The 19858-nt window shown below is 38.4% G+C and overlaps 1 long non-coding RNA gene across 2 annotated transcripts; it reads right to left on the bottom strand.

The window, feature by feature from the left end:
* Positions 1 to 318: 318 nt before the first annotated feature.
* Positions 319 to 15677, bottom strand: LOC107819201 (uncharacterized). 2 transcript variants are annotated; one of them, XR_001655653.2, is made up of 3 exons: positions 15503 to 15677; positions 13596 to 13768; positions 319 to 562 (listed from the first exon to the last, which is right to left on the bottom strand). It is a non-coding gene; the product is annotated as an uncharacterized LOC107819201 (long non-coding RNA). The 2 variants fall into 2 exon arrangements; XR_001655652.2 differs by having other exon boundaries at positions 319 to 558; positions 15503 to 15676.
* Positions 15678 to 19858: the final 4181 nt, after the last annotated feature.

The raw sequence follows: 19858 nt of genomic DNA on the forward strand, positions 1-19858 counted from the left end.
AAGGTGATAGCGTATGCTTCTAGGCAACTCAAAAATCATGAAAAGAACTATCCAACACATAGACTTAGAGCTTGCAGCGGTGGTCTTTGCATTGAAGATTTGGCGTCATTATTTGTATGGGGTCCATGTGGATGTATTCACGGACCATAAGAGCCTTCAATATATTTTCAAACAGAAGGAATTGAATTTGAGGCAGAGAAGTGTCACGACTCAAACCGATGGGCCACGACGGGCACCCGGTACCTTACTCAACCGAGTACCAACGTAACGTATCTTTCTTATTACATCATCATATACATGTGACATACGGGCCTAATAGGCCAACATGATCATTTATAAACTCAAAACATAGGCCGACAAGGCCGTACAATCTTTCACGTATTCGACATATGTCTACAAACCTCTAAGAGTACATAAATGTCATAAAGGTCGGGACACGGCCCCGACATACTAATCAGTACATGTCCTAATCATATTGACCACATAAGCAACTCCGGAGCAAATGGAGCGCAGCAAAACCTTCCGCTGAGCTGATAGCCTATTTGGAGGACTCTCGACCTGTCTATGAAATGAAATGTGTCAAGTGGTGGTGTATTTGATAGCAAATAAAACGTTGTGTCCCCAGACAAAAGGGACGTCAGCACAAATGATGTACCGAGTATGTAAGGCACATAAATAAGTACAAAATAGACATGGAAGAAATATAGAGTAAATGACTCAACCTGTAAGTCTGGATAACACTGTAAATCATAAAATAGTTATAGCGTCATGCATATGCGTATGAATGTCATGTCGTGCATAGGTACATGTTTCATAACATCATCAGGCCTCTGAGGGCATCCCATCATATCATCTCGACCACTATGGGCAAAATCATCAACGTATACCAACTGATCAGGTGGTGGTGCGTATATAACGCCATAACCTTTCCCATATCCCATATACATACATATATATATATATATATATATATATATATACATATATATATATGCGTATATAACGCCATCTGGTCATGGGTCAATGTACATGTATAAATGCATGAAATGCATAAGAAATATGTTAATAAGATCTCTCAGTACATCATAAGACCATTATATCTCTGATTAATATCATGAAATAAACTTTACCAACTTACGTATTTTTGAGACCCATGAACAGATGATAAAATAATATGACACGTGGGGAATCAAGAACATAAGCATCTCTAATATTTCTATGAATAGAGTCGTATATGAAAATTGTGCATTTTCTCGTTTCGTTTGTGTCATATGGATCATGCCAAAAGAAATAAGGGATAGCCTTAACATACATGGAGTAGGAAAAAATTCATATGATATTCTTGGAAAAGGTTGCACCGTACTCCTTTAGAATCGCAAAATCCCGTCACTATTACGCAGTATAATTTCGTATGAATTTCTTCACAATTTTAAGAACTGTCGTTGCTATTTTAACATAAAGTACCATATGAACTCCAAAATCTCCTCCAAAAATGGATTTTTGATATCAATTGAATACAATTGTAAAGATGACTAACATAGTCATTCTTTCCATGTTTTTTAGGGCTAAGTGCATAGTATACTTTCATTTTTGAAATGGGGAATGAACCTTGCTGAAAATTTCTTATGGAAATCTCACATTTCATATCATCTCTCTTTGTTAGAGATGTATCTCTCTTTGTTAGAGATGTCTTTTATTATAATGGATGTAGGACCCACTTTATAAGGCTTACTTGGCCAACAATTTCCTCTAAATATGACACCTTGTTTTGTAATTCAATAGTCATTACTTTAGACATGGGTTGCTGCCACGTTGGGGTGGATTTAAGCTTATCCAAAGTTTATCCACCCATTTCCTTAATTACATGGTTAATCTTCCATCAAAAATCCGCAATTAACCAAAAATCCACATAATTAAGAATTATCTCAAATTACTTAAAATACTACTCACTTTTGTCATACTTTATACATCTTACTATCATGGTCATGTGGTACCTTGTATGGCACTAGTCCATAAATATCGGGTATTTTAGCTCGGGCCGTATTATATCCCAAAATGTCAAACTTCGACGAAATTTATTTTCTTCGATTCGCTTACCCTCTCGCCTTCATGAATTTACTTATCCCTTGTTTGAAATAACATAATACTTATAATCTCAAAATAATCTCATTCTCGAGCTTACATCGATTAACTTACGACAAAACTTTAATGTACAAAAAAAATGCGGGATGTAACATCTCATTTTCGAGCTTTCATCAATTTATTTATGGCGAACTTCCACATACGAAAATATGGGGTGTAACAAGAAGATGGCTTGAGTTACTCAAGGATTATGACATCGACATCCTGTATCACCCGGGGATGGTCAATGTTGTGGCGGATACTCTTAGCCGAAAATCTATGGGCAGTTTTGCTTACTTGGAGGCATATCAAAGGCCGTTGGCTAAGGAGGTTCATCGGTTGGCTAGTTTAGAAGTTCGCCTTGCGGACTCTAGTGAAGGAGGGGTGAGTGTGCAAAATAGGGCTGAATCGTCGCTTGTGGTGGAAGTCAAAGAGAAGCAATTCAACGATCTATTGTTGGTACAATTGAAGGCGGGGGTTCAAAAACATAAGACCATGGCCTTTTCTCTTGGCATGGATGATGGTACACTAAGGTTCCAAAGGCGACTATGTGTTCCAAATGTTGATGATCTCCGTTAAAGAATCATGACTGAGGCTCAAACTTCTAGGTATTCCGTGCACCTGGCTCTACAAAGATGTATCATGATCTTAGAGAAGTCTATTTGTGGAACGATATGAAGATGAACATAGCGGACTTTGTGGAAAGATGTCCCAATTGTAAGCAAGTGAAGGCCGAACACCAAAGGCCCGGTGGGTTGGCGTAGAGCATTGAAATTCCAATGTGGAAGTGGAAAATGATTAACATGGACTTTGTGGTAGGACTACCTCGCACTCCTCGCAAATTCGACTCGATTTGGGTGATTGTGGATCGACTCATGAAGTCAACACACTTCTTGCCAGTTAAATCTACCGACACAGCGGAACAATATGCTCAGTTGTATATCAAGGAAATAGTCAGGTTGCATGGCACTCTAGTTTCTATCATTTCGGATCGAGGGGCACAGTTCACGGCTAATTTTTGAAAGAAATTTCAGCAAGGTTTGGGTACTCAGGTGAATCTTAGTACAACCTTTCACCCGTAGACTGACGGGCAGGCAGAGCGGACTATTCAGACGCTTGAGGATATGTTGCGCGCTTGTGTTCTTGACTTCAAGGGCAGCGGGGACGATCATTTGCCACTCATAGAATTTGCCTACAACAACAGTTACCATGCTAGTATTCAGATGGCACCATTCGAGGCTTTATATGGTAGGAGATGTAGATCTCCTATTGGGTGGTTCGATATTGGGGAAGCAGAATCGATAGGACCAGACCTCATGCACCAGGCTATGGAGAAGGTTAAGGTCATTAAGGATCGGTTGAAAAAAGCTCAGAGTCGTCAAAAGTCCTATAAGGACGTTCGTCGCAGATATTTGGAGTTCAAAGAAGATGATTGGGTATTCTTGAAGGTTTCCCCCATGAAGGGTATAATGCGGTTTGGTAAGAAAGGGAAATTGAGTCCGGGGTATGTCGGACCGTACATAAACATTCAAAGGATTGGTCAGGTGGCGTACAAGCTTGAGCTACCACCTGAGATGTCATTAGTGCACCCGGTATTCAATGTGTTTATGTTAAAGAAGGTGGTTGGAGATCCGTCGGTTATTGTGCTAGTAGAGACTATTGAGGTATATGAAGAACTGACCTATGAAGAAATTTCAGTTGCCATTCTTGATAGGCAAGTCCGAAATCTAAGAAATAAAGAAATTGCCTCCGTGAAAGTGTTATGGCGAAACCAACAGGTTAAAGAGGCCACCTGGGAGGCCGAGGAAGAAATGAAAAAGAAGTACCCTCATTTATTTGAATAGCTATGTAATAGTTTCCATGAAATTAATTCCTATGAACTAGGTATCACTTGTACAGGCAGGATATTTCCTTTCTGGGAATATATTGCTTATGAGGCCACGGTTGGTGTTGTTTCATAATATGTTGCATCGTTGGATTATGTACATGTTGTTAGGATTGGTTTCTGGGATTCTCTGACAGGTGGATAGGCCAGTTACAAGGGAAACTCTGCCGAACATTTTGGGAATTTGGGGAGTTAGTCAAAAATTGGGACTACTAGTGTGTGTGAAGTAACAGCTGGGTCATGTTGAGTACTAATGACGGATTTAGACCCTCATTCGAGGATGAATGATCTTAAGTGGGGGAGGATATAAGTCCCTATAAAATTTCACCTAAAACCCGAGGTTCCGTGGTAACGAGGTAGGCTAATATGTTTGGTGATGGTAGAAGTTCTTCGCAACGAGCTTGCTCGCCGCGGTACGGACTTTTTGGGTTGAACAGTGCGCTAGGGAGTTAAAGGAAAATGTTGGCAGAAAAAAACATTTCTGCGGCCCACTATGCGGTCGCAGAATGGCCACAGAGTGAAGTTGAAACTGAAGCAAAATTTGTGGGCCATTATGCGGTCCACAGATTGCATCGCAGGATCGACATGAGGAATTCTGGGAGGAGATTCTGCGGTCCGCTTTGCACCGCATAATCGATATGCGGACCGCAGAACAGCCGCATACCCAGGCAGCGATGCCCAGTTCCAGAGGGCCATTTCGCGGTCCATTTCGCGGACCGCAAAATTATTATGCGACCGCAGATTGTGTTTCAGAGCTTCATTTTTTTGGTTTTTATAACCCGACCCCATTTCGTTATATAGACTCCATGGACCGTTTCTTAAATAAGAACCTGACATTTTGAGAGTGAGAAAGTGCTCTAGAGAGGGAGAGAGTTCCTCAACTAATTGTTCTTCAATTCTTACTCAAATCTTGGAAGATTAACAAGGAAAAAATACTAGGTCTTCATCCTAGAGGTAAGATTCTATACCCTAACCCTCAATTTCGAAATTTAACTAAAAATAGGTAATTAGTAAGGAAATTCTTGGGTATGGTAGTTGTCCCTCTTGCATGCATGTGTTATCTAAGGGTGTAGGACGATTATTGGGCTAAAAATGGTAGATAACGGGTGGATGATGGAATCCACCATTGTAGGGCCTTGAAATCTTAATGCACACCTAGTGTTTGATAAAACGCTCAAATGAGCTGGAACCATGATCATCTTCCTAATTTTTGGTTCAATTTGTTATAATTCTGAAATAGATCGAAGTTGCTATAATTTTCGGAACATTTTAGTATTTAAGGAAGATCAAGTGAGGTATGTTGGCTAAACTCTTCCCATAGAATTGAACCGCACAATGTCATTGTAATTCCCAAGTTACTCATTATGAATCGATTTTTCCGAATAAACTTTGTGTCAAAAGACTTTTGTGTTCAATATGTATTCCCAATGCTCTTGTTAAGTTGTACTACTATTTGGTAATGTGTTCAAAATATTGGTTGCTTAGCTAAATGTTATGGCCTCATGTTGCGTTTCAAATTATAGCGAATGCCAATTGTGTAAGAAATCTCAATGCACTTAAGACTCTTGTTTGCTAACTTGTATGCTTAGTGACTTGAACGTAAACGCCTTGTTGAAAATCAATGATGATGGTTGAAAGTGAAAAGGTAAGCACAAAATATAAAATATGAAATATGGCCAACACGCCACACAAAAGGGGGATATTACAATTGTGACCACTAGTGCCAATGAAATAAAAAGATGTGAAAGAGGTATGAAATGGGATGATTGATAGAAGAGGACAATGTCTCGGATGCAGCGGCCTAGCCGATCGGGTCGTGATCGGACGCCATGCCGCACACATGGTGGTGATTGTGTTGGAAATTGAAATTGAAATTGTGATTGTGGTTGATGTCTCGTATGAGACGGCCTAGCCAATCGGGTTGTGATCAGACGCCATGCCGCAGACATGGTGGTGACTATGTTGGAAATTGTAAACGATGGAATATCGATACTAAAGGTCTCCCAACTTAAAATATGGAAATCACTTGAAACCTTGTCTTATTCCTAACTTGATGTTTTGGGTATTGTTTGAGACTTCCCATTGATTTTATGATTGTTCATTCTTGTTTCATCATTCGTTCTATTGAGAGGGTGCTTACTCATTCATACTAGTACTATTCCACATGTACTAACGTCCCTTTTGCCGGGGGCGCTGCGTCTTAAACGGATGCAGGTGGTTCCACAGCAGGCGGCTTTGATCGTTGATAGCGGTACACCCTCTCCCCAGCTGACTTGGTGAGCCCCACCTCATTCGGGATCGTATAAATTTTGTCCTTATGTATTATGTTTTGAGGTATATCCGGGGCCTTATTGTCGGCACTATCATCATACTCTTTTGTATCTATTAGAGGCTCCGTAGATATTGTGTGGGTGGTATGTCGGTGTTGAGAAAGATAAACTAGTAATTTTGGTAACTGCATCACACGTTCCGCACAAAACTATGAAAGTGTATGTATTTTATAACTTATAGCTGATGAAACTGCTGATAATGAATTGGTGTTGTTGTTCACATGAGTCTCCTCACTGTCTAATTAATGAAATAGATCTTCTCTTTATTTATGAGTAAGTTTGGGTAGAAGGTATTGTACAGTCTTGCTCGACCGAGGTCGGGGCGTGACACTAAAATGCCTGGAATGGGAACTCCTCGAGTTCATGTAATTCTGTAGGTCTACTTGTGCCCGCGGTTTCCATATCCAAATTCAACTGCCGCAGTGCCCATAAGGCTTTATGCTCAAGCTCCACCGAAAGATGGCATGCTTTTCCAAACACCAACTTATACAGAGACATACCAATTAGAGTTTTAAATGTTGTGCGGTAAGCCCATAACGCATCATCCAACTTCCTTGCCCAATTAGTCCGAGTCGCATTCACTGTCTTGGTCAGGACACTTTTGATTTCCCTATTGGACACTTCCACTTGCCCGTTCATTTGCGGGTGGTAAGGTGTGGCAACCTTATGGCGAACTCCATACTTTTCTAACAGCCTTGAGAACGCTCTACTTCGGTTCTATATACCAATAGGTATGGCATTTCCCCAGTGGATATCCTCGTGGTGGTTCGATAACCTAGTAAGGAGAAGGATAACTTCTCGTGCCATTGCCTATTATTGTCCACTATCTTCCGCAGACTCCTTTTGATGTTTTTGTTGGCTGGTTCAACTGCTCCATTCATTTGTAGCTGTAGGCTGTAGAGTTGCGCTGGACAATTCTGAACTTCTCACAAATTTCTCTCATGAGATCACTGTTGACATTATCTGCATTGTCAGTGATGATTGACTCAGGTATCCCAAATCGGCAGACGATGTTGTTACGAACAACATCTGCCAGCACTTTCTTTATGACTGTGTTGTAGGTAGATGCTTCGACTCATTTGGTGAAGCAGTCAATGACTACTAAGATGAAACGGTGCCCATTTTATGTGGCGGGCTCTATAGGTCCAATCACAGCGGCGAGCGGCCAACGCGAACCCATTACATTGAACTCATTAGGCGGAACCCAGATGAAATCCCCGTGAAATCCCCTTGGCTAAGGTGAAGCCGTTCATGTGGGGTCTGCATGTTCCCATATGTATTTCTTCTAACAATTTGGTTGCTTCAGCGGCATCTACACATCTCAACAGACCAAAGTTTGGGGTCATTTTATGCAGGGCTTCCTCGTCGAGGAAAAAGTGATTTGCCAGCCTTCTGAGCGCTCACTTTTGACTATCTGTAGCACTCTCTGGGTACTCTCATGTTTCGAGGAACCTTTTCATTTCGTGGTACCACGGTCAACATTCTGGCTCTTCGTCTATATGAAAGTAGTATGCATGTTGATCTCTGGTTTTTACCTCAATAGGGTCGATGTAATTCTTATCTAGATGCTAAATCATGGATGATAGGGTTGCAAGAGTATCGACAAACTCTTTATGGATCTTGGGAACGTGCTTAAACTCGAGCTTTGTGAACTTCATGCATAACTCTTTTACACAGTGCAGGTATGGAAGGATCTTAACTTTCTTGGTAGAACACTCCCCTTGGACTTGATGTATTAATAGATCATAATCCCCTATGACCAAGAGCTCTTTGATGTTCATGTCAACTGCCATCTTGATCCCAATGATGCACTCTTCGTATTCGACCATATTATTGGTGCAAGGGAACCTTATCTTTGCTGATGCTGGATAGTTTTGTCCTGATTCCGAAATTAGGACATCCCTAATTCCCACTCCTTTGAAGTTTGCCGCTCCGTCGAAGAACATTCTCCATCCAAGGTATGACTCTGCAATATCTTCTCCGGCAAACAATACTTCCTCGTCGAGAAAGTACACAGTGCGCAACTCATAATCCTTGTCCACTGGATTCTCTACAAGGTGGTTGGCTAAAGCTTTTCCTTTGATGGCCTTCTGTGTTATGTGCACAATGTCAAATTCGCTGAGAAGAATTTTCCATTTAGCTAGTTTTCCTATAGGCATTGGCTTCTGAAAGATATACTTGAGCGGGTCGAGTCAGGATATCAAATGCGTGGTGTATGCTAACATGTAATGCCTCAGTTTCTGGGCGATCCAAGTCAAAGCACAGTAAGTGCGCTCAATCAAAGTGTATTTGGCCTTACACGGTGTGAATTTCTTGCTTAAGTTGTAGATGGCCTACTCTGTCTTCCGCTTTCGTCATGTTGTCCCAACACATCCAAAATATTGTCCAAGACCGGCAGGCACAGCAACAGTGGCTTCCTAGGCCCGGGAGGAACCAACACTAGCGGATTTGACAAATACTCCTTAATTCCGTTGATGGCTTTCTGACACTCTTCTGTCTATTTTGTGGCAGCATGTTTCTTCAACAGCTTAATGATAGGTTCACAAATTACTGTAGACTCGGCTATGAAACGGCTGATGTAATTCAATCTACCCATGAAACTCATCACATCCTTCTTACTTTTGGGCGGTGGCAACTCTTGAATAGCTTTGATCTTTGAGGGATCTAACTCTATCCCTTTTTTGCTAATGATGAAACCTAGCAATTTTCCAACAGGGACTCCGAATGCGCATTTTGCAGGATTCAACTTCAAACTATACCTCCACAAACGTTCGAAAAACTTCCTAATATCATCAAAATGTTTTGAACTCTTCCGAGACTTGATGATGATGTCATCCACATATTCCTCGATCTCTTTGTGAATCATGTCGTGAAAGAGGGTTGTCATGGCCTTCATGTAAGTAGCGCCAGTATTTTTGAGACCGAAGGGCATGAATCTATAGCAGTAGACTCCCCTAGGTGTAGTAAAATCTGTCTTTTCTGCATCTTTTTCGTGCATCCGGATCTGGTGGTACCCAGAGAAACAATCCACGAGCGAATGCAGTTCATGCTTCACGTATTTGTCGATGAGGATATGTATATTAGGTAAAAAGAAATTGTCTTTTAGGCTGGCTTTGTTGAAATCTCGATAATCTACACATATCTTGATCATTCCATCCTTCTTGGGCACTGGGACGATATTCGCCAACCATGTGGGATAATTTATTGCCCTCACTACATTCACCTCTATTTGCTTGGTTACTTCTTCCTTTATCCTTAAACTCAAGTCTAGTTTGAATTTTATGGGTTTTTGTTTGACTGGTGGTCTAGCATGATCGATAGGCAATCGGTGCGAACAATATCAGTACTTAACCCAGGTATGTCATCATACGACCATGTGAATATATCAATGTACTTCGGAGGAGCTTAACCAATTCTTCATTCTGCTCTACTTCTAGATGGATGTTGTTTCGGGTTTCTTTTATATCTTCTTCGCTTCCGAGGTTGACCACTTCTGTCTCTTCAAGCTTAGGCTTTCTCTGGCTTTCCAGTTGTTCGATCTCTCTTGGGAGATTATCTGGCATCATACTCTCATCGTACTCCTCGTAAGTTGGATCGCTTTGCTCGAGGGTTTCGTTATATGTCATAATCGCGAATGCAGGTTTTTATCGTTTTGATTACTGAAAAGAAAAACAAAGTATAAATGAAGCAATAAATAAATTTGCAATAATTTTAAGAAAGCAATTCTTTTCTTTCATCAAAAGAGCAACGTCTGAGCGTTCAAAGAGGCAAATAACAAAAAACTACAGACACGGTCCGAGCCTCAATTGACCGTGCGCTCTTTTCAAAACATTTATAATTCCACACTACCAAGACTCTTGGCGAACCAATGACGGGCTAACAGTCGAATTCTGCAAGTCCTCTCCTAGTTCAGATTCCCGAATGGTCGGTGACATAATATAAATTCCTTCACAACATTCCTCAAGTATGGTCACGAACAGCCTTTCCATTCCATCGACGATGTCGTCATCTGGCACTGAGCTCTAACACGTACCCGATAAACGCTCTGGCATAAAATCTCCTTTTTCCCGAAGCTACCGATACACGCCTTCTCAGTCGATGGCTGATACCGTAGGCCGACTCTTCCTTTCTGCCCATATGGCTCAATCAGCTCTATTATCCTGTCTGATTGGGCTCCCAGCTCGGTTCTTGGACTGTATCTGTATTTCATCATTTTCCTCATGGCCATCTTTGATCTATATGATGACTGCATTCTTAGGTTTTGCTTAGTCTCTTCTATTTCGGTGGTCTGCATGAACTCTACTGCATGGAAAGCGACCCCGTCTAATCCTTCTATGAACGGGACTGTGTGTTCCAGATAAGCTGATTGGCTCCATTCGTCGTGGACTACGATCTGTTGACACCCCCATTCGAACTTCATACATTGGTGTAGGGTAGATAGTACTGCCCCCTCCATGTGTATCCAAGGTCTTCCTAGTAATAAGTTATATGAAGATGAAATATACATCACTTGGAATAGTATGGGAAACTCAATTGGTCCACTCTGCAGTGCCAAATAAATTTCTCCAATGACATCCTTTTGCGACCCGTCAAAAGCCCTTAACCTCGCATGACATTCCTTGACTTCTCTTAGATGGATATGCAACTCTCACAGAGTAGAGAGCGGGCAGATATTGAATCCTGATCCTCCATCAATCAGTACTGGGGACACCACCTTATCTCCACATTTGACAGTGATGTGTAGAGTTTTGTTCTGACCCACGCCTTAGATAGGAAGCTCATCTCTTCGGAAAGTGATCATATTTGCTTCGACCATTTTCCCAATTGTTGTTACCAGTGCCTCACTTATGTTATTGCTCAGTACGCTCACCCCACTTCACACTTTCATCAGGGCATCTTTATGACTGTCAGAACTCATCAGTAAATCCATGATTGATATTTGTGCGGGGTTTTCTTCAGTTGCTCCTAACGGAGTATTCTTTGGTTGACATCTTCTTCCAAAATTCTACGGCCTTCAGATCTGTTATATTTCTTCTCTGAATCCGTACCCTTCCTAGATTCCCTCGGTTTATATCCTCAAGAGCGTAACACCTCCCTGGCCTAGTCATGCCGTGAGCCGCTGCGGAATCCGTCATATTGGCTTTCCCTTTTTGTTGATATGTCCACGGGACTGCTTTGTATTCCCGATCCTTTTCATCCATGGTAGCAGCAGTAGGCTGTTACTGGTAAGTCTGAACTATCACCGTAGGTTTCAATTGTACTGTGATCTTCGGAGTCCTTTAAGGTAGGACCATTGCAGCTTCAGCATTTTCTATCGTGACAATGGTTGTACTCACGCTACACCCTGCACCTCGTGTGGATATCCAGGTGCTTCCAGTCACGGCGGTTGCTCATTGTGGAGTCATGATCTCGAGAGACTATCGAGGTAGCTGCATGACTTTCGCAGACCTTGACCCTCCTTCATTATCTTTACTTGTATTTCAGTTTTTTTTACTCTTTAGACACTGTATTTGACTATCTTCCATTGTAGAAGCTCATGTACTCGGTAACATCCCGGTTTAGGGAGAGATTGTATTGGGTTGCGTATTTATTTATGTTTTAAAGATTTTCCTTAAATATTAACTGCTTCCGTATTTTGTTTCAAAGCTTTTGGTTATGTTGGAATAGTTGAGTAATTGGCTTGCCTAGTTCCACGATATGCGTCATCACGACGGTTGTTTTGGGTCTTGACAAATCTCAACAAAAAGACAAAACACATGACAAGTAGGAGAGGTAACTGAGTACACTAAACGACATATTTCGTTAATACGAATCTCAGACTGTAATCATCATACAATTCAATTTGAATTTGCCGATGAACTACTCTCTTGCATAAATGTTTATCATAAAGGATTAAACTTCTAAATGCCGGACCTAATGCAAGTGTAGTAACAACAAAAAAACGCAGCAAAACAGCTGTAAAAATCACCCAAAAATGCAGCAAAATAGCCGACTCCTAAGCCTTCGAACTTCACGCAATCACAATCATTTTTTCTTCTTTTACTTCCAAATGACTGAACCTAGTATTTTTATTTGGATAGTATATGTCTAAAGTGTGTTCTGAAAGTTCTTTTGCCAAAATGCTTTTCTTTAAAATGAAGTTAATTCTTTTATTAATGTGATAGGCAAAACATGCTTATAGGATTGTATACAGAAAATAGAGAGCTTTAGACAAAAATATGATTCTCAACAAAAAGCATTAGTCACTAATACTAATTGAAATACTGTAGGTCCTCCAAAAGTGTAAAAAAAAAAAAAAAAAGACAGTTCCGCTAAGGCTTAGTCCTCTCTAGTATAACTCTGTTCCACATTTTGCCAAATGTATTTTCAACAAGCATAGATTTTGATCTACATAAGCATGTAAGTAACATGATGAAGATGACATGTGCCTGAGGATGACCAAAAGGCATCACAAAGCACAACCAAAAATACAAAATGACATCCTACTTACATAAAGTTTTTTTTTTTCAAATTCTACTGAGTTTATGGGTGCAATATCAAATCCTTCCATCTTATTGGTGTGTAACTCTAAGTTCCCAAAAAAGAACATGGAAAAATAGAACCAATATGTAGTCCACTAATACCTCAATTTTATTTCAGAAATACTTTATTAATCAAAGTAAAACCACATAATTTTGATAGAATTTCCATTTTTCACAAGAAAGTCAGCCCATCTGCAAACATCTTTACTTCATTTTGGGCTTTAAGTTTCTTCTTTAGATCAGGATAATTTCATTAATAATGCACTGACACAATGCCAAAAGAATTTTCCAAACCCTACACGAATTAACCATGATCTTTCACCAAGTTAACCCAATTATCTATGAAAGATAATACTAGTTTACTTTACACCTTAAAAGAAACAGAAACTAACTTTTTATAGTTTATGCTCCCTAGGTTCCTTTTCCCTCCCTGAAGATTCTTCAATTCCTCTATTTCCAAATTGTCGGAGAAGACATATCAGATTCATATATGCTACAACGCCTCAACTACAGTCAAATAATGTCAAGTAAACCAATGCCTCAACTACACTCCCATAAAATGACTCCACAAACAACCCCTCTTTCTCCACTATAAATCTCCTTTAAAACTAGTAAAACAAACATTGCCAGAGAGAGAGAGAGAGAGAGAGAGAGAGAGAGCGCAGTGGTAGAATAAGCAACAAAAAAAAAGGAGAAGAAGAGGAAAGAGAAGACGTGTAACATATGGTATGGACTGACCTTGATTGTTACTACCATCAGATGGAAAATTGATTGGTTGAATATCAGCTTGGTGTGGAGAGGAAGCTTCTCCAGGTGCACGAGCACAGAAGATTAGTATGTGAGGATCAAGTCTCAAATCGGGGTTGAGACGTTGAATTCGTGTAACGACGTTCTTGGTAATTTTATAAACTCTAACAAATCCGAGAAAGCCACATTACTGAACCCATGCAAGGATTTAAGCAAGTACAATTGAATAGTAAAACTTAGTTCACTGAAATTTTCACACCCCGGATATAACTCTTATGATTAAAATAATTGGACAATCACGTGTAATTGATTTTTTAATAATTTGAATAAAAATATTCAGAGGTAAATTACATAACTTAAACCCTTCAGTGTAGCATTGTCAATCTTTCTTAAATGGTGTGGAGATGCAAAAAGAAAGTGGGCTAAATATAATAGGTAAAATCAAACAAAATGAGTACTATTCAGCATCAGCATAACATAAGTAGCCAACTGTCTTAGTTCCCAACAGATGAAAGCAAAATTGTGAAAGGACCCAGTTGAAGTAGCATTTCTATGAAAAAGGCAAAATTAGTATATATGCTAAGAATTGGCTCAATTATCTTTTTCCAATTTCACTTGCAAACAATGAAGAAAGTTGAGAAAAGCAAGAAAAGTAAATCCATAGAGACAGATAATTGATAATTATGTTAAACAACATATCAATAGATGGTAGGGGACCAGTAATGCACTATAGTCAATCAAAGTTTGCATTTTCAAAGAAAACTGATATGCATTTAGAAAAGCAGTACTTAAAGGTCAAACAATAGTAGAAAGATCAAGAGTTTCAAGACTGAAGGTTTTCTTTGAGAAAGCATATGAAGCAATAATGGTTTTCCCAACTTAAGTAAATATACTCATCACCAATAAGCATAGATAGATCTTCAAACCAACAACACAATATCTTTAGTAGTAAATCAGAATAAGCTCAAAAATTATTTGGTGAGAGCAGGCAGGCAGCTTTGCAAGCACATTCATGTGGAACTTTTACACATAAGATCATACAACAACAATTTCCAAAAAGACATGTAAAAATATCCAAACTTTAACCATAACAATAACAAGCACCAAGCAGATGGCACAGAGATAATTCTTCAAACCAATATATTTCTTCAAACCAACATGGTAGAAACTTTAAAGACAAAGCAGAACAAGCCCAAAAATTGTTGTTGAAAAAGCCGTCAAAAGCATGCAGCTTTTCAAGCAATTCGAGTATAACTCTTACATATAGATCATAAAAAATAAAAAGGGGCAGCCCGGTGCACTAAGCTCCCGCTATGTGCGGGGTCCGAGGAAAGGCTGGACCACAAGGGCCTATTGCACGCTGCATTTCTATAAGAAGTTGTTTTCATGGTACATATAGATCATATAACACAAAATTCCACAAAAATGTAAAAAAGGATTCAACCTTTAATCATACCAGCATCAACAACAACAAAAACAAGCACCAAACATATGGAACAGAGTAATGGGACTAGACACTAGGATATGTAGTTCAACAAAATAAAAGCTACGATAAAAATATCTAAGCATCTATTATCATATCAGAATAAATTCCACAAAGATAATGTAAAAAAGATCCAAACTTTAACCATTCCAGCAATATCAATAACAAGCACCAAACAGATGAACAAAGTAAAGGAACTAAACAATAAGACAAGATGTTTAACAAAATAAAAGCAACGGTAAAAATAATATCTAAGCATCCATTATCAAATACCAAGAAAGAAATAGAGAGAAAGGGTAATAATAATACCAAAATGATCGACAAAAACCAAGACGATCTTCTAATTGAAGAACAGATATTAACACAATCAAGGATAGTAGAAAAAGATTAAAAAAAAGGCGTCAAAAAAACTTACATAGCAAAAATCACTGACGTTGGATTTAGGGATTTGGGGAGAGCATCTGGGTTGGGGAGTTTTATCCTCTGTGTTCAAAATGAAAGAGAATAGGAGCCTTATTTGGGGTATCTGATTGAGCCTTATTTTGTGGCTTCGCTTTGGATGTATTGACGTTAGTGGGGGAAAGGGCAACAAAATGTTTTAACCTAATATTTATATTATTAAAATTAGTTAAAAATAAAAGGAAGAGGGGTTTTTGGGCGGGTTTATCGAAATTTGGGGGGGGGGGGAATAAGGAGGCTGTAAATAACCGTTCTAATAAAATTTTATTCTATAAAATCATTGCCATAAATAGATCTATTGGGACGGTTCATAGTACCGTTGCGAAAAAAATATCTATGGCAACAGTTATATTACAATTGCAATGATTTTATAGCTGTAGCGTGATGATATTCCCTAAACTCCATTGTAACGGTTGCATCCATTACGACATGTGGTCTAGGGCAACAGTTTCTGAACCGTTACAAAAATAAGTGTTGTCATAGGCCTATTTTTCAATACTGAGTAATTGAGTTGTGATCCATGTTAGAAATCATATTTAGGCCATATACTTATTCTATTGGGACCCCATGAGGTCATTTCTATCATTTAGTTATTTGCTTAAATTGTAATTACATAATCAGTCATAATCATTAATTTGCATATCATATCTCAGTCTCTGTTATAATTCGTTGTCACATCATATTATTATTATTTGGGTTGAATGGCATGAGATTTGTCTGCCCGAGAGACTTGAGAGATTGATGACTGAGTTAGGGTCTGAGGGCCGGATTGTGAGTGATATTTATGGGATCAGGCTGCACGCCGCAACCGATTTTATTGATTCATGATGGGATCGGGATGCACGCCGCAGCAGGCCATGTTGGCTTATATTAGCGCTTGGGTAGGAACCGCCCCTTCGATGTCTGACATACCAGCAGTGAGAGCAGGTACCGAGTGCCGATAGATTTAGTGTACCGAGTGATTGAGTGTGAGACAGTGAGATTGAGTACTCTAAGAGTGTGAGTACATGAGTTCATCACAGTGATGCATTACATTTGACATACATACTTGGCATGTAGGCATAGAGATATTTTTCCTCATGCTAAACAGTATTGTGACATTCATGGCTTCACATGCACATTGACTTGTAGGAATAAAGGTCTACTTTCCTCATGCTATCTGATAATGAAACATCATATCTATTATTAAAAGTTTATGGGAAAAATCATAGTTTTCTAACATACTCATATTTTGGTAATTTCAGTGAAAGATTTGGGCTTTACTGTTATACCTGAAAAGTATGCCTATTTTTTCGTAACTGTGAACGAGTTGAGCATCATATCTTTGAGTTATTACTTGTGCTGCTTTTATTATATTGTTAAGAGTTTTTCTTGGCTATTGGTGTTGGACTATGACCGTTGTCCAAGCTCGTCATTACTTTCAACCTAAGGTTAGGTTTATTAGTTATTGAGTACATGGGGTCAGTTGTACTCATACTACACTTCTGCACCTTGCGTGCGTATTTTGAAGCTGATCTTGTTGCGTATGGCGGGAGCTGGTATTGGTGATATACATGCGTTCCGGTTATAGCTGCCTCTTGTTCTTGGTAGCTTTAGGATTATAAATCTGTTTATGTATATTTCAAATAGATGATGTATTTATTTCATACCAGCTTTGTAAACTCTAAATCTTAGAAGCTCATGATTTGTACTACCAGTCCTTGGGATCTACCTAAAATTTGGGTAATTTCGGTGAAAGATTTGGGTTTTACTGATATACCTAAAAAGCATGCCTATTTTTCCGTATCTGTGAACGAGTTGAGCATCCTATATCTGAGTTATTACTTGTACTTCTTTTATTATATTTTTACGAGTTGTTCTTGGCTATTGTTGTTGGACTCTAACCGATGTCTAAGCTCATCACTACTTTCAACCTAATGTTAGGTTTGTTACTTATTGAGTACATGGGGTCGGTTGTACTCATACTAGACTTTTGCACCTTGCGTACAGATTTGGAGCTAATATTGCTGCATATGGCGGGAGCTGACATTGGAGATGTACCTGCGTTCCTGCTATAGCTGCCTCTTGTTCTTGGTAGCTTTAGAATTATAAATTTGTTTATGTATATTTCGAACATATGATGTATTTATTTCATACCATCTTTGTAAACTCTAAATCTTATAAGCTCATGATTTGTACTACTAGTCCATGGGAAGTTATATAAAAGTTTAGTTATTTCATCATTTATTTTTCTCAGTAAATCTCAATTGAATTGGATTGTTGTTAATTGCCTTACCTAGCGGGTTGGGTAAGGTGTCATTATAATTAGTTTGATTTTGGGTCGTGACACATGTATGCTCTAATTTCGTCACAACATCAGAAGATTTGAAGACTGAAGTTTCCTGTTTGTGTCTTGGTCAAAGAACTCGACATTTCAAATTCTTAGGATGAAATGGGGAGATATCAACGAGATTCACAGAGTCAAAAGGCATAAGGGATGATTTAGGGTCACGATTCACAACCTTGCACGAATTAGTGCAAGTTTTCTGGGATTGATGGGTCTGGGGTTTGAGAGAAATGAGAGAGGAAAGGGAAAGTGGGTGGCTAGGACGAGAGTGAAATTATTTTAGGGTTTTGGGGTGAAACCATCCAGTCTCTAGGTTAAAGTGGAAGGAATCGATTTGGGCCGTTGGATCATTTGATCAATTGCTCTGATAATTCAGGTATTAAAGGATTTTAATGGAGAAATATATGACTCGTTGGATCCATGTGTTTCAATAGCTGAGATTAGATCTGGGAGGTGTTAAAATTATAAGGGAAATCAAGATAAAATATGGATCGTTGATCGTATGAATCAACGGCTCAGATTTGTGTGTGTTTCTTATGTGAGTAGTGGAGATAGGCGACATGGCAAATTTCTATTGGTTCATATGAGGTGACGGGGATTGCCAAGGTGGATTGGAGGGGTTGTATGGACCGGGTCAATTCTGGATTGGGCCTATGTATTGGTCTAGTTTTAATTTAAAATGTAGCCTTTTGTGTTTAATAAAAAAATTGCAATTATATCCTTTAGCCCTTTTTAATCCCTTTTGAAATTATATTAAATAAACTTAATTATTTTCAATAAAATATAGTAAAATTATAATTATCATATATGCTACTAATTATTGTAAAATAATTAATTATAGAATACTCTATTTTCCAAATTGTGATATTAGTTTTGAATTATAGAAATGATATATCAATTAACTAAAAATCAACGAATGACTAATTACACTAATTGTAAGGTCTATGTAATATATATAAAGGGTTATTTTAATAACCGTAAAATAGTAAGTATTATATATTTATAATTACAATTATCAAATTTAATTATCAATTTGAAAATTATTAATACCAAATTAATTTTGTAAAAAATAGGTGTTATTGATTAAAAATATATTCAAAATATTCATTATAAATTATTAATTATAAATAAATTAATTTTAAAAGGGATGGTCAAATATGGCCGTCAACAACATTAAATTGGTAAAGTTTATTATCGAACTTTAACCAAAAATCTGATCTTTACCTTAAAAAATAAGAACACCCATAATCCCCATTTTATGGCCAACTCTCCCACATCCCCTATCCCTCGCATCTCATTTCACATCACACACTCATGATCCTCTCCACATTCCCACTCTTCTTCTCCATCAACACATACACACAGTTAGGCATATAGGATTTGAATACTAAGATGCACATACTTGAAAAAAAAAGGAGAAAGAATCTGATAAATAAATCAGCAATGAGAGAATCTAATAAATAAATCAACAAGGAGGAGAAAAGAGGGCACCAAACACATTAGTACTTTATATAGAAGAATACGCATTCCCACAGAACATATCGCATAAATTTAATTAGAATCAAAGTGGAGTACGAACCCAATCTCAAGTTCAATTTTGTTCTCAAAAAGCACACAAAGATGAAGATTTTCCATTGACGATCCGAGTTTTAAAGTTCTCGTCGAGTTTTGGTTTATGGTTCACTGTTGCTTGTTGCTGTTTCAAGTTCGACATTGGATATCTATCTTTTGAAGTTTTCTCATTATATATAAAAATCTTCACGGCAAAGGTTCTTATTCGTCTCTTGTTTTAGTTACTTCTGGTGTTAAATAATTTGTGGAGAAGTTTAGTTCTATTATGAATACGTTCGTTGGGATGCATGTCTTTAATTAAAATTAATTATTAAAAAATAGAGATTTCGTAGTCACAATATATATCTTCTTATATTATCTAGAGCATATTTAATATCCGTTTCAAGTATTCAGTAGCTATGGTTTAAAAACATT

Source organism: Nicotiana tabacum, chromosome 12 (genome assembly GCF_000715075.1).
Source record: "Nicotiana tabacum cultivar K326 chromosome 12, ASM71507v2, whole genome shotgun sequence".
Lineage (NCBI taxonomy): Eukaryota > Viridiplantae > Streptophyta > Magnoliopsida > Solanales > Solanaceae > Nicotiana > Nicotiana tabacum.